Source organism: Cricetulus griseus, chromosome 3 (genome assembly GCF_003668045.3).
Source record: "Cricetulus griseus strain 17A/GY chromosome 3, alternate assembly CriGri-PICRH-1.0, whole genome shotgun sequence".
In the NCBI taxonomy this organism is placed as follows: Eukaryota; Metazoa; Chordata; class Mammalia; order Rodentia; family Cricetidae; genus Cricetulus; species Cricetulus griseus.
In genome coordinates this window covers 22134632-22156159 of record NC_048596.1, presented here as the reverse complement: position 1 = coordinate 22156159, position 21528 = coordinate 22134632, and the positions used below count along the sequence as shown (strand labels likewise).

At 37.9% G+C, this 21528-nt stretch overlaps 1 pseudogene; it reads left to right on the top strand.

Moving 5' to 3' along the window:
• Positions 1-4650: 4650 nt before the first annotated feature.
• LOC100774146 lies at positions 4651-21256 on the top strand (annotated as a pseudogene).
• The last annotated feature ends 272 nt before the right edge of the window (positions 21257-21528 follow it).

Sequence of the window (21528 nt, the reverse complement as noted above, 5' to 3'; positions counted from 1 at the left end):
TCATTACTGATAATACAGAATTAACTACACTCTTCATACAATTACAGGAAACAATCAGAAACAGAAGTAATCCTATATACTTTACACATAGCAGATCCCATACGAGTCTTCCAAGCCCACTAGCACAAGGCAATGATGAGATTGATCATTTATTAATAGGAAGTGTGGTAGAATCCTCAGAATTTCATAACATCATATAAGTAGCAAAGGTTTGAAAAAAGACTTCTTCATCACTTGGCAACAAGTCAAAGAGATAGTGAAAAACTGTCCTACTTGTTCCTTTTATAATCAAACTACATTGCCAGCAGGCTGTAATCCTAAGGGCATTTGGAGAAATGAGGTTTGGCAGATGGATATCTTTCACTTTGCAGAATTTGGAAATTTGAAATATCTGCTTCATACTATAGACACATTCTCAGGATTCCAATGGACTCCTGCTCTTAAAAAGCTGATTCTGTTATTACACACCTGCTAGAGATTATTGTGGTTAAGGGTTTACCTGCACATATAAAAACAGCATATGCCTCCACAAAATTGGAACAGTGTTTCAGATATTATATCATAAAGCATGTCACCAGCATACCACACAATCCTACAGGACAAGCCATGGTTGAGAGATCTAATAGAACACTTAAGGAGATTCTCCATAAACAGTCTGGAAAACAAAACCCCCCAAACATAGGTTGCATAATGCTTTGTTAACACTAAACTTTCTTAATGCCAATGAGAAAGGACAAACAGCTGCATAAAGACACTGGACTATGGAAAAAAATCGCTGAATTGTATCAGCCAGTATACTTCAAAGATGTACTAACTTCTGTATGGAAACCAGGACATGTGTTACATTGGGGTATGGGTTTTGCATTTGTTTCCACAGGAGAAGAAAAACTTGTGTACCATCAAAGTTGATCAAGATTTGAGTTGAAAAGGAAAAACCTCTTGACGAAGAGAAATGACAGGTATTCTACTAAGGTATATCTCATAAACTAAAAGAAAACTCCCAAAGGAAAGGGAAGTGTTTTGCTTTTATCTTCATGGGAAAACTCACCTCCAGAAGTCAAAGGACACTTCATGGGTAGATATTTAAGAAGAGAAGGTAGCTATAACCATCAAACTAAAGGAATGTGCCATATGGTAAACTTTACATCTGTTTCTCAGAGAACTCTATTTCTTTTTATTTCCTAGTCCCTATTCAATTAAACCAATGCTGGTCTTAGAGGTGGATTTGGCTTTCCTCCTCTAAAATCGAAGCACATTGTTTAACTAAACTTCAGAGTTTCTGTATTATATCAAGAAGCCAATTGATGTAATATAGAATAAGAGAATTTGGGGACTGCCTTGTCTTTTTTGGCTCTTTCCTTCAGGGTGTACACTCTCTAATGATTGTTATTATCCCATTGTTGCCTTTTCCAGTATGCATATATACACAAGCAAACATTTCTCTGCTAATGTTTATGTTTGAGTCCCACGCAGCCAATGAAGACCTGCCTGACAGCAATTCCTGCATGCCCCAGAAAGAAAATGGGCCACACCTCCTCAACTGCATTGGATCCAACTTGTAACATTTCAACTGACATACCGGCCAGAGCTTCGGGTACTGACTTCAATCAAGTTAAGGATTTCAAGCAAGATCTTCAATCACGTGAATCCCACCTAACATGGACTGTACACAATCCATTTGATACTTTCACCATACTAACATTTTCTTTCCATAGGACCCCACGAGGCTATTGTCATCCCATTCCAGCAGGAAGTAACCTGGAGGATGCTATGCTTCTTTCCCCCATTGTTGTCACTTAGGATAATGTATATACCTAGTTAGGAATAGCTTTCTATTGCTTATGGTTGGGATTGGAAGGAGGTGATCAGGCTTGGTCACCTCTCTCAGATGACTTTAGGGTTTAGTTAAAATAGGTAGTTAGGATGTAATATAAGCAGATTGTTGTATCTTCTTATATATCACCTTTATGATTGTTAATTTTGGATAGTTTACACTGTTAAGTTTAATCCTCTTTTAGACTAAAAGGGGAATTGTAGGGGACACCGTAACCACTCCTGCTAGGTGCTGGCTACAGGTGTGCCTGACCACACCTGTGAAGTTGTAGTCAGGGTGACACAGGAAAGGTTTAAGTGTGAGGAGCACACAAATGGAAGCCCCTTCTTCCATTTCATCTTCAGCTTGCTGTACTTATTCCTGTTCTGCTGGCTGTCTAGGTTGCTCTGTAGGTAAGGCTTTCCCCTAATATATATATATGCTTATATTTTTACCTGACCCTGTACTGACCCTGTATTGGTAAATTCCCACATTATACCATAATGGAAGAGCTGTTATAGATTTGAGGAGAGATCTGGTTCTAGGAAGAATTCCAGGGTTCTACTAGGATGACACCATCTGGCAATCTAAGCAATAGTGTAGAGGCTACCCTAAATGCATTTCCCCTACAATGAGACTGATGACTGTCTTATATGCCATCCTAGAGTCTTCATCTAGTGGCTAATGGAAGCAGAGGCAGACACCCACTGAACTGAACTCTGGAAACCAGTTGTAGAGAGGGAAGAGTGATGAGCGAAGAGGTCAAGACTGGGCTTGTGAAACCCACAGAAACAGCTGACATGAAAAAGAGGGGGGGGCATAGACCCCCGACCGATGGCTGGGAGGCCACATGAGACTGATCCAGACCCCTGACCCTGAGTGTCATTGAGGAGTCCTCTGCACTCTATGGGGCCTCTGGTAGTAGATCAGTAATTATCCCTGGAATAAGAAAGGACTTTGGGAGCCCATTCCATGGGGAGGGATGCTCTCTCATCCTGGACATATAGGGGAGGGCCTTGGCCCTGCCCAGGATGATATGACAGACTTTGGGTTTCCCCCATGGTGAGGCCCTCCCTGGGGAGCAGAGAGCATATAGAGTATGGGATTGGTGCGGGTGGGGGAGAAGTGGAGGGAAAAAAGTACAGGGATTGACATGTGAAGCAGGTTTGTTTCTAATTTGAACTAATAAATAAAATAGTGTTCTCAAGAATCAATTCATCTTTAATTGAGTTACAGTGATTGGTTATGCTCCATGTATTACCATCAGCTCTTTCCTTGAAAAGCAAAGCAAAATGCAGACAAACTGAGCTCAGTGGCCCATCTCTCTTTAAGTGTTCATCAGTTCTTATATTTTATAAAAGGAAAAGTTAATCCAAAGCATCATGCTGACTTACAAATGTGACAGACCAAGTATCACTCCAGGCATGAAAAGAAATCTACTGAGACTGTTTTATTCAAACCTACTCTTTGGGATTTTAGAGTAATATTATTTGGGTGACAATTTATTGTTTACTGTGTTGTATATAATGAGGATAATGATGAATTTGGGTTATTGAAATTTATCTTAGCTCCCTGTGTACCTATTTTTGTAATGTTTGAGCAAGATTACAAATCTTGAGCAAACTTTTCTGACTTTTGTGTTAAATCCATGATGACATAATTATTAACTAGGTTCATGGTTCCATGAGTGTTAGTAATTTTGATCAGTATAGTGCCATATCTCACAGTTAAGGATTTATGATGGATATAATTGAATAGTATGTCTTTATGCAGGCAAGGGGGTAACATGCATGAACTGTGGGTTAAGTTATAAATGCCCCCTTTGGCTCAGGCATTTTAATACTTGGTACCCACTTGGTGGTGCTGTTTGGGGGAGGTTAGGTTATTTCAATTATTGTTACAGACTATAGACCCTTGTGCTTATCCAGGTTTACATCTGCACTGGTTGGACTAGGGGAATTCCAATTCTTTCTTTAAGAATCTATGGTAAAGCTAGGGGAGTAAGTATGCCACTTAAATAGCCACTTTGATTTCTAAATTCTTCCTGCTATGAGCTGTGAGACACAGATAGTTCTTTCTGTTCCATTACCTTTAGAAAAAAAGGTCTTTCATGGTTGAACTACACAACACTGAAAAGCACAGAACATTCTTTAGCTAAAAGCTTAATATATATATATTTTCTGATTCAAGATGTCTTATTGATAGTTATGTTTTGTTATCTTGGTTTCATAAATGGTCAAAGATTGAAATAAAGAGCTATAAGCCTTACAATGTAAACAGAACATGTACAAATGTTTAATATAGCCAAGAATTATTTAAAATATGCATGGCTACGGTAGTGCACAAATGCATTTCTAGCCATTGGGTCAATGTAGCAGAAGAATTGTCATTTTGAGGTCAACCTAAGCTATATAGTAAGACTTTTTTAAAAAAGAAATATATTTCTTAGAATAAACAAACTCTTCTTAATTCATAATCTCATCTCTGGGCACTAACCTGAGAATATAAATGTTGAGTAGTTTTCTTAAATCTCAGAATTAATCCATTTGCTTCTCAAGAGTAGTTTCACATTATAAATACATTTTTTATTTTTATTAGCACTATTTGGACAATAATCAGTATAGCTAAACCACAAATTCAAAACGGTACCCTGTAAAGGACAAGTGTAAACAGCATATTTTTATCTCTATCAAAAGGACAACGTCTACTTGAGAGAGATTAAAGGTTATCTGATTGGCCAGTCAATGATGTTTCAAGAGGAACATGGTGATCCAGCAGATGGTGTTATAAAAGCCCTGTGCTGGCTGATCATAGCTGTGTTAGTGAGAAGGGTCTCCATGGATCCAGTTTTGGTGTCGGTGTTTATTCTCTCATGTCTGGTTCTCCTCTCACTCTGGAGACAGAGCTCTGAGAGAGGGAAGCTACCTCCTGGCCCCACTCCTCTCCCTCTTATTGGCAATTTCCTCCAAATAGATGTGAAGGACATCAGAAGATCCTTGACCAATGTAAGTATTCTTTGTGCTCCTCCAATACATTGATGAAGAAGATTCATTAAAAGCTGCTTTTCAGAGAAACCCACAGAGACAACTGACCTGAACAAGGGGTTGCTCATGGACCCCAGACTGATAGCTGGGAAACCAGGATAGGATTGTTCCAGACCCCCTGAGTGAGAATGTCAGTTTGAAGGTCTGGGAAATCTAAGGCGCCTCTGGTAGTAGATCAGTATTTATTCCTAGTATATGAATGGATTTTGGGAGCCCACTTTATGTAGAGGGATACTCTCTCAGCCTAGGCACACAGGGAAGGCTATAGGCCCTGCTACAAATGATATGACAGACTTCAAGATCCCTCATAGAAGGCCTCTCTCCTTCTGGGGAGCAGAAAGAGGTTGAGATGGGGGATGAGGAGCAGGAGAGGAGGGGAAGGAGAGGAAACTGGGATTGACATGTAAGAGAAGCTTGTTTCTAATAAACATCAAAAAAAACGAAAGCTGCTTTTAATGAAAATCTAGTATCAGAGGCAGTATTGGTATAAATAATCATGAAGCCAAAATGCTTTCAAAGGATTGTGTTCTTTATGACTTAAACAACAGGCCTTTTCAGTAATTCAGTAATGAGAGAGGTTTCAGGTGAAAGGACATTTATATCATTGCATTTTATAAAAAAGAAAAAATTCCCATAAAATTGCATAATTTGTGATTATTTCCTTTCTTAAACAGTTTTTCCTATGATGTTTGGTTGAAGGTCAATATTGGGTAATAGGTTATTCAGTAAGTCAGGTAGAATTTTAGATATCCTTTTTTACTGGGGTTATCTATTTGATGCTGGCCTCTAAAAGAACCGATGCCTAATTTAACTAAATACAAATGGACATGGAATAACACAAGAAATTCAAGAAAGAAGTCAAGCTTCCAGCATATTTGGTGATATTTATATCTAGTTTTCATATTTGTAAATCTAAGTCTGGAGCAAAGAATGCTGCCAGAGCAGGAACGATTTTTCCAGGAAATATTGCATGCCTATGTACAGTGTCAGTGGTGCCCACACTCTATGTTTGTAGTAGCAGACTGCCAAACTTGGACTACTCAAACAAATTTTTTGTGCTGACTTACAAATTTTCATCTCATGTCTAAGTGGGCCTGTCTTAGTTGCTTTATTTCTGCATCAGTTCATCTGTTTCTTTGGTCTTAATGTCTATTTTTTGTTAGTGCCAGACTGCTGATATCACTATAGCTCCATAATATAATTGGAGGTCAGGTCTTGTTATACATTGAACAGATTTTTTGTTCCTAGGATTCCCTTGTTTATTCTTGTTTCTTTGTGGTCCCATATGAAGTCCTCTGTTGTTTTTCTAAAACTGTAAATATGGCATCAGAAGTCTGATGCATAGCATTCAATGTATAAATACAGAAGTATGGGTTTAGTAGATTGGGTGTTTTGTTCCTTGGTTTCTGCTTCTTCTCTGGTCTACTGGCTGGAGTGTTAGAGTAGAGCATCTCCACACCTGTGGGCTGGACTTCTGCATGTTGGAGTGGAGTGGCCTTTGTTCAAACAGGTCATTTCTGCCCAAATTGGGGAACTGGGACATGGTGGGAAGTATGAGAGGGGTAATTGTGGGTAGGGTAGGCAGGCACTGAGAGACTGGGGGCACTCAACAGTCAGGTGGCCTATATGGAGTTTTGGTGGCCAGCTTCTTGCTGACTGTTTTAATGTGAAAATTCCTTGTAATCTTTGTGCAATAAATACCTGAGCCCTCAGAAGTTACATAGTTCACTGTAGGTGATCAATAACTGATAATCACCATAATGTGATATTAAATAGGCTTCTGAACCATTGGAAGCTGAGTTTTGCCAGAGTAAAAATATTAAAATACAGTGAATGATAATGTTACTGTGAAGGAGGTTGCCTCCATGGAGATTAAAGTGACTTTTACTTGCTAGTATTTACAATTTTCTTTCCTATTTCCAGTTCTCAAAAGTCTACGGCCCTGTGTTCACCCTGTACCTGGGCACGAAGCCCACTGTGGTCTGCATGGGTATGAAGTAGTGAAGGAAGCTCTGATTGACCATGAGGAGGAGTTTGCTGGAAGAGGAAGCTTACCTATGGCCGAAAGACTTAATAAAGGTCTTGGTAAGTAAGTGTACATGTTCATGTGAGTGCTGCCTAGTGTTGACTGTGAAGGTGAAGACTGAAAAGAGGGGCTGGACTTCTTCCTGAGGTGAGGGTTGGCCCTCTCTATGGTTTCACCTATCAGGTCTCTCACCTGTTCCCAGAATCTATTTCTAGTGTTTTGCCATTTCTTCAGGCATTGTTTTTAGCAATGGAAGCATATGGAAAGAGACAAGGCGCTTCACACTCATGACTCTGAGGAATCTGGGCATGGGCAAAAGGAGCATTGAGGACCGTGTTCAAGAGGAAGCACAATGCCTTGTGGAGGAACTGAGGAAAACCAATGGTAAGTGCAGGTTTAAACATTTACATTTCAGTTAGGTATGTGTGCATGTCATGTTAATCATATCCTATCTAAAATTTTTGTTGTTTTGAAATCAAACAATGATTATAGGTTTCATATTAATTTTCTGTTAACCTGCAGGACTAAGCACTTCCATTATGCAGGAGTAATTTGTCTTTGTGGTTCATTTCATCATGGAATAAGTGGTTGTGTTATTGGTGACAGAACCCAGTCAGAGGATATTTGTTTACGTTTTCTTGGACCTCAGTGGTTTGACCAAATTAACTCAGCAGTACAGGGATTCTTCTAGGTCTGTGTTTTCATTCCTGGATAACAATGATATTATGTAAGGTTTTTCTTTCTCAGATGACTGTAATATATTTTCACCAATAACTGTGTCTTCTACAGCATTATATCAAATTGCATTGTTACTTGTTTAAAAATTATTTACTATATTGTGAATGTTACATAATGTGTTTTGATCATGATCCCCCAGCAACTCTTCTGAGACATACCCCCAATTTCCAATCTATCCTACTTTGTGTAGTTTCTTTATTTAATAAATATCAACTAAACCTGATTTGTGCTTGACATACAAAATTTTTAGAGAAAAATTTTTTAGTGCTTTTACAATTTTGTACTTGTTTAAAAATATGTTTTAAATTGAAATAGAATTACACAATTCCTCCCTTTTCCCATTCTATTCATTTCCAGATGCTCTTCCTTGCCCCCTTTTCATTCTTTTTCCATTCTTCAATCATCAGCCACTCGTCTTTGAGTATTATTGTATATATGCATGTACATAGACACATATGTATATAACTTCCACCCCACCCAACATATCAAGCCACATAATTCTCACCTATAATCAGAGTGTCTAGTTCGGTCCCATGCAGGTTCCCAAGCTGTCAGTACATAGTGCATGAGCTCCCACTAGTTCAGGTCAGCTGTCTCTGTGGTTATCCACATCATGCTCTTGACCCTGCCTTGTTCATGTGATTCCTCCTCCCTCTCTTCAGATGAACTCCAGGAACTCAAACCAGTGCTTGTCTGTGGATCACTGCATCTGCTAAATTCAGTTGCTGGATATAGGTTCTATGATGAAAATTAGGATAGTCACTAATCTGATTAAAGGGGAAGGTCCATTCAGACTCCCTCTACACTATTTCTAGGAGTCTTAGCTGAGGTCATCCATCCTCAGCCAAGAATTTCTCTAGCATCAGGATTCTCCCTACCCCTATAATGGCTCCCTCTATCAGGGTATCTCTTTCATTGCTCCCACCCTCCACCCCCTGACATAACTCTTCTTCATCCCTTATGTTCCCATTCCACATCCCCTCCTTTGTACCAACCTTCCCTGACCCAGCAGATCTTAACTATGTTCCCTTCCTGGGGCCCTCCATGTGTGTCCCTCTTAAGGTTCCCTTTTTACCTAGATTCTTTGGGTTTGTGAACTGTAACCTGGTTCTTTCCCCTTACATCTAATATCCACTTATGAGTGGGTTCATGCTGTATTTTCCTTTCTGGCTGTGTTACCTCTCTCAGGATTTTTTTCTAGTTCAATTCATTGTTTTTTTCTGATGAATAATACTCCATTGTGTAAACGTGCAACATTTTCTTTATCTAGTGTTTGGTTTTGGGGCATCTAGGTTGTTTCCAGATTCTGGCTGTTACAAATAATGCTGCTGCTATGAACAAAGTTGCACAAATGTCATTGTGGTATGACTGTGCATCCTTTTTGTATATACCCAAGGGTGGTATTGGTGAGTCTTGAAGTAGATTAATTCCCAATTTTCTGAGAAACTGCAATTCTGATTTCCAAAGTGGCTGTATAAGGTTTCACTACCATCTGCAATGGAGGAGTGTTCTCATTACTCCACTGTCATCAATGTTCTTAACCTTAGCCCTTATGATAGCTGTAAAATGGTATCCCAGAATTGTTTTGATTTGTATTTCCCTGATGGCTACGGATGTTGATCAATTCCTTAGATGTTTTTTGGCCATTTTAATTTCTTATGTTGAGAATTCAGTGTTTAGGTCTGTACTTGATTTTTTACATTTGATTATTTTTGTTTTGGTGTCTGGTTTCTTCAGTTCTTTATATATTTTGGAGTTCAGTCCTGTGTCTGGCATGGGATTGGTGAAGATACTTTCCAGTTCTGTAGGCTGCTGTTTAATCTAGTTGACCATGTCCTTTGCTTTAGAGAAGCTGCTCAGTTTTAGGAGGTCCCATTTATTGGCTGCTGCTCTCACAATCTGTGCTATTGCTATTAATTCATGAAATGTTCTCATGTGCCCAAATGTACAAGGTTACTTTCCACTTTCCCTTAAATCTGGTTCAGTGTAACTGGATTTCTGTTGAGGTCTTTGATTCAATTAGACTTGAAGTATGTGAATGGCACTAGATATGGAACTATTTGTATTCTTCTATATGTCAACCACCAGTTAACCCAGCAACATTTGTTGAAGTTGTTTTCTTTCTTTCCATTGTACAAATTTGGTTCCTTTGTAAAAAAAAATCAGGTGTTTATAAATGTGTGAATTAATGTTTGAGTCTTTGATTCAATTCCCTTGATCCACTTGTCAGTTTTAATGCCAATACCAAGCTGTTTTTATTACAGTAGCTCTATAGTGGAGCTTGAGTTTAGGGATGTTCACCCTGAGGGTTTTGTTTTCCCATATAAAGTTGAGTATTCTTTCCAGGTTTGTGAAGAATTGTTTTGGGATTTTAATGGGGATTTTATTGAATGTGTAGATTGCTTTGGTAACATTGCCACTTTTACTATATATATCCTAACTACCCAGGAACATGGGAGATCTTTCAATTTTTGATATCTTCTTCAATTTCTTTTTCAAAGACTTAAAATTCTTTTTGTATATTTTTTCACTTGTTTGGTTAACAATACCCCAAGGTATTTCATGTTATATGTGGCTATTGTGAAGAATAATGTGTCTCTGATTTATTTCTCATCCATTTTATCATTTCTATATATGAGGGTTACTGATTTTTAAAATTAATCTTGTATCGTGCTACATTACTGAATGTGTTTATCAGCTCTAGGAGTTTCCTGGTACAGTAGTTGGCATTACTTAGACTATACCATCATGTCCTCTATAAATAGTGGAAGTTTAATTCTTCCCTTCTAATTTATATCCCCTTGATCTCCTTTTGTTGTCTTATGTCTCTAGCTAGAACTTTGAGTACTATATTGAATAGATATGGATGAGTGGACTATCTTGTCATGGTCCCAATTTTAGTGGGATTGCTTTGAGTTTCTCTACATTTAGTTTGATGTTTTCAGTCATCTCACTATATATTCCTTTATTATGTTTAGGTATGTTCTTTGTATCCATGATCTCTCCAAGACCTCTATGTGTGCCTTCAGCTTTTGTAGCCTCAGTATTTGTCATCATCTATTGTAAACAAAAGCTTCTCTGGTGGTGGTAGAGACATGTATTTTATGTCTGGCTTTCTTCTGGGTTATGGTTTACTTACGAGGGGTTATATGCTTAAAGAAAACTGACTCAACTTTGGAGAGCTAAATAGTGCCAGTAGCTTCCTGACTAATGTTGGGAGTTTGTACATACCTACTCTCTCTATATTGTGATTCAGTCTGGCTTAAACTTACATGGATATTGTAAATGTTGTTACAACTGTTGCAAGGAGACATGTGAAGCTGCCTTGTTTTGTTCATGAGACACTATTTCCTGTAGCCACATACCACCTGTGCCTTTTTCTTTTCCTTCATTCATAATAATCATTAAGCCTAGGGAAAAAGCTGTGTGATACAGTTGTTCCAAGTATGGCTGAGCATACCACAGTCTCTTTTTGCTCTGTGCTTGAGTAGCTGTGGCTCTCTGTGTTATTAATCATCTACCACATTATGAGTTTCTCTGATTCGGTTTGAGAGATGCAGTAATGAATAGGTATCGTGACATTATTTGGTGTTGGTTAATACTATGCCCATGTAGCAGAGGAACAGTAGTAGATTCTCCCTCAAGGATGATTATGTGTCTAGGCACAGGACCATAGCCTGATAATGGTGCCAAGTATGTATTTACCTCAGGGAACAGGCTTTAAACTGAAAATCAATGCTGTTTGCTACTTCTATGATACTCATGCTACTATGGCACAAGTTAATATGCCTTGCCAGGCAAGTTGTTACTGCAACATGCACAGTTTAGAGCTGAGTAATATTGATTATTACTTTTTTCTTTTAGTAGTCCACATAGCACTTTCCAACACTATGAGAGCTAGACTATACAAACTTTTTTGGAAATCTAAAATTAATAGGTTAATGTTTCACCTAAAAATCTTCAAAAATGAACAAATAATATCATAAAAGGTAGATAGGAAGAAGACTGAATGGGTTTGTACATGCTCTTAATCCTAGTACTCAGGAGTCAGAGACAGGTAGATATCAGTGAGTTCAAGGCCAGCCTGGTGTACATGATAAATTCCTAGACAACCAGGGCTATGCTTTTCTAAAAAACAAAACATTAACAAAAACACTAATTAGGAAGAAATAAAAATGTAAAAACTCACAAAGAAAATGCAGAAAACCAATGTAGTATTGTTCTTTGAAATAATCAATCAGTTTAAAAAATAGTTCAGTAAAATTAACCAAATGGTAGATATGGCCCAAATTTCTAAAACTGCAGATGAAGTAGGAGACATTACAACACATACTATGTAGTTCTGGCTGCCCTGGAACTTACTTACTCTGTGTACCATGCTAGCCTCAAACTCACATATCAACCACCCTAGTGCCTGGATTAAAGGTGTGTACCACCATTGCCCAGCAAGAAATTCAGACGATCTTTTTAAATTATTTGTTTAATTTATTTAGAAACATTCGAATTTTACATATTGATCCCAGTACCCTCTTACTCCTATCCTTCCATGCCCCCAAGGTATCCCCATGCCATCCCCTTTCTACACCCCAGAGAGGGGAGGCCTTCCTTGGGGATCATTAAAGTCTGTCTCATCATTTGGGGAAAGGCCTAGGCCCTCCTCTCTGAGTCTAGGCTGACAGAGCATCCCTTTTGGGGGAATGGCCTCCAAAAATCCATTTGTAATTAGGGATAAATACTGATCTGCATCCAGAGGCTCCATAGACTTTCCAGGCCTCCTAACTGACACCAACATTCAGGGGGTTTGGATCAGTCCTATGCTGTTTTTCCAGCTGTCAGTCTGGCATCCATGAGTTCCCTGGCATCCAACAGTTCAGGTCAGCTGTTTCTGTGGGATTACTAAGGCTGGTCTTGAACCCTTTGCTCATCACTCTTCTCTTTCTGCAAGTGGATTCCAGGAGTTTGGGTGTGCTTAGCTGTGGGTCTAAGCTTCTGCTTCTATCAGCTACTGGATGAGGCTCTATGGTGGCATTTAAGGTGGTCATCAATCTCATTATCATGGAAAGGCATTTAAGGTAGCCTGTCCACTAATGCTTAGATTGTTAGTTCGAGTCATCCTTGTAGATATCTGTACAATACTCCTTCTCTCCTCTTCCACCCCCATGCTCCCAATTTTCTAAGGGGGTCTTATCTCTTTCCCCTCTTCCAAGAGACCTTGCATGTCTTTCTTATGGTCCTCCTTTTTTAAAAAAAAAACTAGTTTTTCTAGTGGTGTGGATTGTAGGCTAGTAATCTTTTGCTCTATGTCTAATATCCATATATGAGTGAGCACATACCATGTTTGTCTTTTTGTGACTGTGTTACCTCACTCAAATTTCAAGATTCTATTGTTTTTGTTTTTCCAGTGTAAATGTAAGACATTATCTTTATCCATTCTTCAGTTGAGGGGTATCTAAGTTGCTTCCAGTTTCTGGCTGTTAAAAGAATATTGCTATCAATGTAGTTAAACATATGTCCTTGTTGTATGAATGTGCATTCTTTGTGTATAAACCCAAGAGAGGAGTTGCTGGATCTTGAGGTAGATTGACTACCATTTTTCTGAGGAACTGCTGATTTCCAAAGTAGCTGTACAAGCTTGCACTCCCATCAGCCGTGGAGGAGTGTTCCCTTTTCTCTATATCCTCTCCAGCATAAACTGTTGTTGCTGTTTTTGATTTTAGCCTTTCTTACTGGAGAAAGATGGCATCTCAAGTTGTTTTGATTTTCATTTCCCTGATGCTAAGGATGTTGAGCACTTTCTTATGTGTCTTTCAGCCATTTTAGATTCCTCTATTGAGCATTCTTTATTTAGTTCTGTGCAAATTTATTTAGTTCTAATTACAAATTACAATTTGTAATTAGATTGTTTGGTGTTTTGGTGACTAGCTTCTTGAGTTCTTTATATATTTTGGAAATCAGCCCTCTGTAGTTATATGGTTGTTGAAGATCTTTTCCCATTCTGGGGGCTGCTGTTTTGTCTTGCTGACTGTGTCCTTTGCCTTACAGAAGTTTCTCAGTTTCAGTATGTCCCATTTATTAATTGTCAGTCTCAGTGTCTGTGTTACTGGTGTTAAGTTCAGGAAGCAGTCTCCTGTACCTCCCACTTTCCATTTTAAGAGGTTCAGTTTGTCTGGGTTTATGTTCAGGTTTTTGATTCATTTGAATTTAAATTTGTGCCTGGTGATGTATATGGAAATACCTGCCATCTTTTACAAGTCAGCATTCAGTTATGCCAGCACTATTTGTCGAGGATGCTATCTTTTTTCCATTGTATAATTTTAGGTTCTTTGTCAAAAATCAGGCGTTCGTAGGAGTGGGGGTTAATATCAGGGTTTTAAATTAGATTTCATTGTTCTACTTGCCTATTTTTGTGTCAATACTAAGCCATTTTAATTACTATAGCTCTATAGTAGTGTTTGAAGTCAGGGATGGTGATGCCTCTTGAAGTTCCTTTATTGTTCAGGGTTTTTGGCTATCCTGGGTTTATTGCTTTTCCATATAAATTTGTTCTTTCAACTTCTGTTAAGAATTGTGTGGGGGTTTAGATGGAGATAGCATTGAATCTTCAGATTGCTTTGGCAAGATTGTGATTTTTACTATAGTGATTCTACCTTTCTGATGTCTTCTTTGATTTCATTCTTTAAAGACTCAGATTTCTTATTATACAGGTCTTTCACTTGTTTGGTTAGAGGTACTCCAAGATATGTTATGTAGTTTGTGGCTATTTTGTGGGATGATTTTTCTCTGATTTTGTTCTCAACCCATTTATTTTCTATATATAGTAGGGCTACTGATTTTTTGAGTTAATCTTGTATCCTTTCACTTTACTGAAGGTGTTTATCAGGTTTGTGAGCCTCCCTGGTAGAATTATTTGGGTCACTCATGTAAACTATCATACCTATCTACAAATCTTAAAAGTTTGACTTCTTCCTTTCCAATTTTTATTCCCTTGATTTCCTTTTGTTGTCTTGTTGCTCTAACTAGAACTTCAAGTACAGTATTGAAGTGATATGGAGAGAGTGGACAGGATTGTCTTGTTCCTGATTTTAGAGGAATGCTTTGAGTTTCTCTCCATGTAGTTTGATGTTGGCTGTTGGCTTGCTATATATTGTTTTTATTGTTTGGTTATGTTCCTGTTATTCCTGATCTCTCCAAGACCTTTATAATGAAGGGGTATCTACTTTTGTCTCAGGCCTTTTCAGCATCTAGCGAGATGATCATGGTTTTTTTTTTTTCAGTTTGTTTATATGATGGCTTACATTGATTTGATTTTCATCTCTAGGATGATGTCTACTTGATCATGTTGGATGATTTTCATGATGTGCTCTTTGGTTCGATTTGCCAGTATTTTAGCATTAATGTTCATGAGAGAGATTGATCTGTAGTACTCTTTCTTAATTGTGTGTTTATGTGGCTTGGGTATCAATGTAATTATAGCCTCATAAGAAGAGTCTGGCAATGACCTTTCTGCTTCTATTGTGTGAAGCATTTTGAGGAGTAGTGGTATCATCTCTTCTTTGAATTTCTGGTCAAATTCTACACTGAAACCATCTGACCCTGAGATTTTTTTGTTTGGGAGAGTTTGATGAGAAATTCTGTTTCATTAGGAGCTATAGATCTGTTTAAATTGCTTGCCTGTTCTTGATTTAATTTTGGTAAATGATATATATCCAGAAAATTGTCTATTTCCTTTAGGTTTTTGAGTTTTGTGGAGTACAGGTTTTCAAACTATGACCTGATGATTCTCTGGACTTCTTTTGTGTTTGTTGTTTTGTCCCCCCTTTCCTTTCTGATTTTGTTAATTTGCATGTTCTCTCTCTGCCTTTTGTTTAGGTTGGATAAAGGTTTGTCTATCTTGTTGATTTTTGCAAAGAATCAACTATTTGTTTCATTGATTCTTTGTATTATTTTCTCTGCTTCTACTTTATTGATTTCAGCCCTCAATTTGATTATTTTCTTGCATCTCCTCCCCAGGGGTATGTTTGCTTCTTTTTGTTCTAGAGCTTTCAGGTGTGCTGTTAATTCTCTAGTATGACTATTCTCTAGTTTCTTCATGTGGGCACTTAGTACTATGAACTTTCCTCTTAGCAATGCTTTCAAAATGTCCCATAAGTTTCAGTATGCTGTGTCTTCAATTAGAAATTCAGTCAATCTTAAGGATTGACTAGAAAGCTATACTCCACCAAAGTGTAAAATCTAAAAGAAACATATTTATATATATCCTATACATTCAAATCAAATTGAAATAAAGAATTCAAATAGACGCATAATATCCAATGAGATGGAAGAAGTCATTAAAATTCTCTTAACTATCATTAACTATCATAGGCCAGGAGGAGTTGTATTCAGTGTGTAATTCTACCATAGCTTTAGAAAATTTTCCTGAAATTATTTGGTAAAATAAAAAATGATGAAATATTTCTAAAAATCTTTCTACAATGTTGGTATTGCCTTGAAACCAAATGTATGTAAAGCATAGAAAAGAAAGAAATGATGGAATCAAGAAAGAAAGTAAATTTTAGGCTAACATCTCTGATGAACGTGGAGAAAATATTTTATCAATAAAATATTTCTAACCAAATACATAATGAATCAACAAGATTATCCAATGTGATCTAGTTGGTTGAATTCCAGAGCTTCAGGGATGGTTCAACACATGGAAATCAATAAATGTACACAATTTCATTATGTACTTCTTACATGTAACCTATCAATTTGCCTTACATTCTACTGACACATGTAGGACAACACATATCTGCAAGATGCACAAGAAGGAAGCAAAGACTTTATTTCTTAATTATATGATGTCTTTAATTAAGCAGAAACTATTTTTGTTAACCTTTTAACTCTGTCTTTAATCCTGCCTGTCATTTCTGCTCAAGTTCACCTTTCCATTTGTGTGTGTGTGTGTGCTCGCGCGCAGAAAATGAATCACTTTTCTTTTGCTACCCCTATAGATGCTACTTACCTATGAAGTTCCTATTCTGAAAAAAATCAGGTTAGATATTTGATTTCTAAGGACTATGAGTTATTTCTTCCAAATAAAGTGAAAGGAAAGACTAAAAATCAAATTTAATCTGTGAATGGCATGTATACATATAAGAGTAGTCCCAATATTTTACCCTTCATTGTTTTTGGCTTAAATAAAATATTTCATGATAGCATAGAATATAATCAAGTTTCTAAACCCTGGCATAGTGAAAACAATATTAAGGAGTTTCCTATTACTTACATGTTTAATAATTTATTCACACACAGCTAATTCATATGATTCTTATGTGATGTCTAGAGGTTTAAATTTTGATGAGCTTGAATGTAAAGTGTATTTATCATTTGATCAAAGTAAATTCACTATAGAAAGGACATCAGAAGAAAATGTCCTGGGACCTGGAGAGCTGGCTTATCACTTTGGAGAGAATGTTTCTTCTGAGTAGCAGCAATGGCTTCCCAGTGCCCATGACATGCAGCTCCATGAGATCTGGCATGCTCTCCTAGCCACCACAGATATACACCACACATACCACACACACCACACACATCACACCACACCACACCACACACACCATATCACACATCACATACACATACTCTCACGCATGTGAGCACATGCACACAGATAAAAGTAAGACTAAAAAAGAAATTTCTTTATGATTTTTCAGCCTGTAATATCACACACGTGTGTGCCACACAAATTTTAAATATTATACCCACCATAGTCATTTAATAATGTGATTTGGGGAAATGTTTATAAATCTGTAAACCACACTTTCCCCCAAATATGCTGTGTAGACTTTTTTTAATATAGTAATTCATTTTGGTTTCAAAACCACTTTTTATTTTGTTTTTAAATTATTTTTTGTAAGTTCAAATTAGAAATAAGCTTGCTTCACATGTCAATCCCTGCTCCATTTCCTTCTCCTCCTCCCCAAAACTCCACCAATCCCCAACCCATCTGCTCTCTATTCTCCAGGGAGGGTAAGGCCCTCCATGGGGGATGCTCAAAATCTGTCATATCATCCTGGGCAGGGCCAAGGCCCTCCCCTGTATGTCCAGGATGAGAGAGCATCCCTCCTCATGGGATGGGCTCCCAAAGTCCTTTCTTACTCCAGGAATAAATACTGATCTACTACCAGAGGCCCCATAGAGTGTTGAGGACTCCTCACTGACATCCATGTTCAGGGGTCTGGATCAGTCTTAATGCTGGCCTCCCAGCCATCGGTGGGGGTCCATGTCCCCTCCTCCTTGTTCAGGTCAGCTGTTTCTGTGGCTTTCACAAGCCTGGTCTTGACCTCTTCACTCATCACTCTTCCCTCTCTGAAACTGGTTTCCAGAGTTCAGTTCAGTGTTTACCTGTGGGTGTCTGCCTCTGCTTCCATTAGCCACTGGATGAAGACTCTAGGATGGCATATAAGACAGTCATAAGTTTCATTATAGGGGAAGGGAGTTTAGGGTAGACTCTCCCCTATTGCTTTGATTGCCAGTTCGTGTCACCCTTGTAGATTTCTGGAAATCTTCCTAGTGCCAGATCCCTCCTCAAGAACCTATAATGGTTCCCTCTGTTATGGTATTTCTCATTGTGCTCTCTTCTATACTTCCCCAGACTCAACCTTCTGTTCCCTGTTTCCTTCTTGTCCACTCCCTCCCTCTTCTTCCCCTCTCTTTCTCCCAGCTCCCTCTCCTGTACCCCCATGTTCCACATTAGCTCAGGAAATTCTGTCACCTTCCCCTTCTCTTGGGGTCCTCCTGTTTTCCTAGTTCCATTTGGTGAAATGGATTGTAAGTGGGCAAACATTTGCTATATGTCTAAAATTCATATATGAGTGAGTACATACCATGTTTGTCTTTTTGTGACTGGGTTACCTCACTCAGGATGTTTTTATCTAGTTCCATCCATTTGCCTGTGAATTTCAAGATTCCATTGCTTTTCTCTCCTGAGTAGTAGTCCATTGTGTAAATGTACATTTTCTCTTCAGTTGAGTGGCATATAGGTTGCTTCCAGGTTCTGGCCATTACAAATAGTGCTGCTATGAACATCATTGGACAGATGTCCTTGTTGTGTGAATGTGCATTCTTTGGGTATATGTCCAAGAGAGGAATTGCTGCATCTTGAGGTAGACTGATTTCCATTTTCCTGAGAAACCACCATACTGATTTCCAAAGTGATTGTACATATATGCACTCTCACCAGAAATGGAAGAGTGTTCCCTTTTCTCCACATCCTCTCTGGAACAGACTGTTATTGGTGGTTTTGATTTTAGCCATTCTGGCCGGTAAAAGATGGTATCTCAGAGTTGCATTTCCCTGTTTTCTAAGGGTGTTGATCACTTTCTTAAGTGTCTTTCAGCCATTTTAGATTCCTCTGTTGAGAATTCTCTATTTAGTTCTGCACCCCACTTTTAAATTTCATTTTTTGGTGTTTTGGTAGCTAGCTTCTTGAATTCATTGTATATTTTGGATATCAGCCCTCTATCAGATGTGGGGTTGGTGAAGATCTTTTCCCATTCTGTGGGCGGTTGTTTTGTCTTGCTGACTGGGTTCTTTGCCTTACAGAAGCTTCTCAGTTTCAGGAGGTCCCATTTATTAATTGTCAGTCTCAATGTTTGAGCTACTGGTGTTATGTTCAGGAAGCATTCTACTGTACCAGTTCGTTCAAGGGTACCTCCCACTTTCTCTTCTAAGAGGTTCGGTGTGGCTGGATTTATGTTGAGGTCTGTGATCCATTTGCACTTAAGTTTTGTGCATGGTGATGGATATGGATCTATCTGCAATCTTCTCCATGTCCGAATACAGTTATGCAATCACTATTTGTTGAAGATGCTTTCTTTTTTCCATTGTGTAATTTTAACTTCTTTGTCAAAATCCAGGTGTCCATAGGTGGGTGGGTTAATATCAGGGATTTCAATTTGATTCCATTGGTCTGTCTGACTACTTTTATGCCAATACCAAGCTATTTTCAGGACTATGGCTCTATAATACAGCTTGAAGTCAGGGATGGTGATGCCTCCAGAAGTTCCTTTATTATACAGGGGTGTTTTGGCTATCCTGGGTTTTTTGTTTTTCCATATAAAGTTGAGTATTGTTCTTTTAAGTTCTGTGAATAACTGTGTTGGTATTTTGATGGGGATCGAGTTGAATCTGTACATTGCTTTTGGCAAGATTGCCACTTTTACTCTGTTGATCCTAAGTATCCAAGAGCATGGGAGATATTTCCATTTTCTGGTATCTTCTTTAATTTCTTTCTTTAAAGACTCAAAGTTCTTATTTTTACAGTTCTTTCACTTGTTTGGCTGCTGTGTAGGCTTTTATTGAACATAATCACCATTTACTTATTTTAAAAATAAGCATTATTGTCGCTAACACTGAATGTAGTGTGTGCCTTATGAAGATTTTACAGTAGTGTAACATGTGCTTTGGAAATGCCTCTATACCATCTTCCTTCTGGGCCACCCCATCCCCAGTTACCCTATTGTATCCTCCCCCAGGCTTCTTTGTTATAATTAAAATATTGTGTATATTCTTTTATGTGTATGTTTGCCTGCAAATCCATGTGTGCTCCACTTGTGGACCTGTTGTCACAGAAGTCAGAAAAATGTGTCATATTCCCATGGAGCTGAGGTGACAGAAAGTTATGGACCATGAGGAGGGTGCTCTGGTCTGAATTTTGATTCTTCAAACAACCGGAAGTACTTTGAATGCATAATTATCTTTATACCACTAACCTTATTACACTTTGTGTCTACTTTTTCAATATTTTGTTTACTTCCTATGAAACAAAATGTATTGTAGTAAAAGATGAAATGAGAAAAGGGAAGTCTCTGTCAAGTCCCTAATGTTGTTTCTACCTCTTGGAATCAACTATAAAATAAGAATTTTCCTTTTATTTGGTAATGCAAACAAATACACATTGAAGTGGATGTTCTTAAGCTTACACATTACTCTCATGTAACTAGGAAGAATTACCCTTATGCTTTTCCTTCAAATATGAGAACTCACCTGCAGGGTTGCCATTTCCTCCTTCCTTGGATCAACACTTGCTTTGGTTACTCATTGTGGCTGCAGAGCTTCCAAGTGTACACTTTTGTATTCAAATACCAGTGTTATGTGGTAATTAGGCATTCCAGTAAGAAATAATTCTGTTCCAAATACTAGAAATGTTGTGTTTATAAAATATTTTTCCTTTCATATGCCAGGTAATTAAAAGTGCAAAAATCTGTGTAATAGATATGCTCTGTTCTTATTTAACTGGTGACGGTGAGGCCATCTCAAGTTTAGGTTAAAGTGATCATTGATTCTACATAAATGGATGCGTAGTTGCTAGGAAAATTGTAGATAAGATATGGTCTAAAATTTCTAAAGAATCTTTACCTATAACAAAAGCAAAATGTCTCCTTTGTATATTTTAATAGTATTTCTTCAATTGTTTCTAATGCTCCAGGCTCACCATGTGATCCCATGTTCATCTTGAGCTGTGCTCCCTGCAATGTGTTCCATTATTTTCCAAAATTGTTTTGATTATAATGATCAGGATTTTCTTACCTTTATGGAAAAATATATGAGAATGTCAGGATTCTGGGCTCACCCTGGTTGCAGGTGAAGTAAAGATCTTTACTTCTGGGAAAACATTTATAGTCTTTCATTCTCACAGGTCAAATTCAATATGGACCAAGAAGTGAAGTGAAAAGACATCATGGTTCTGAACAACGTATTATGGAAAGAATATCTGGAAGTCAGGTCGAATCCCTTTGCTATACAAATAGCAAAACTAAAGGGCAAATTCCAGGTTGGCTCATTTCCAATTGATGTCTCCAGAACTGTTTCTACAAAAGATTGCATTATTTCTAGAAGCGTTGCCAATTCTTCATAGGACGTTA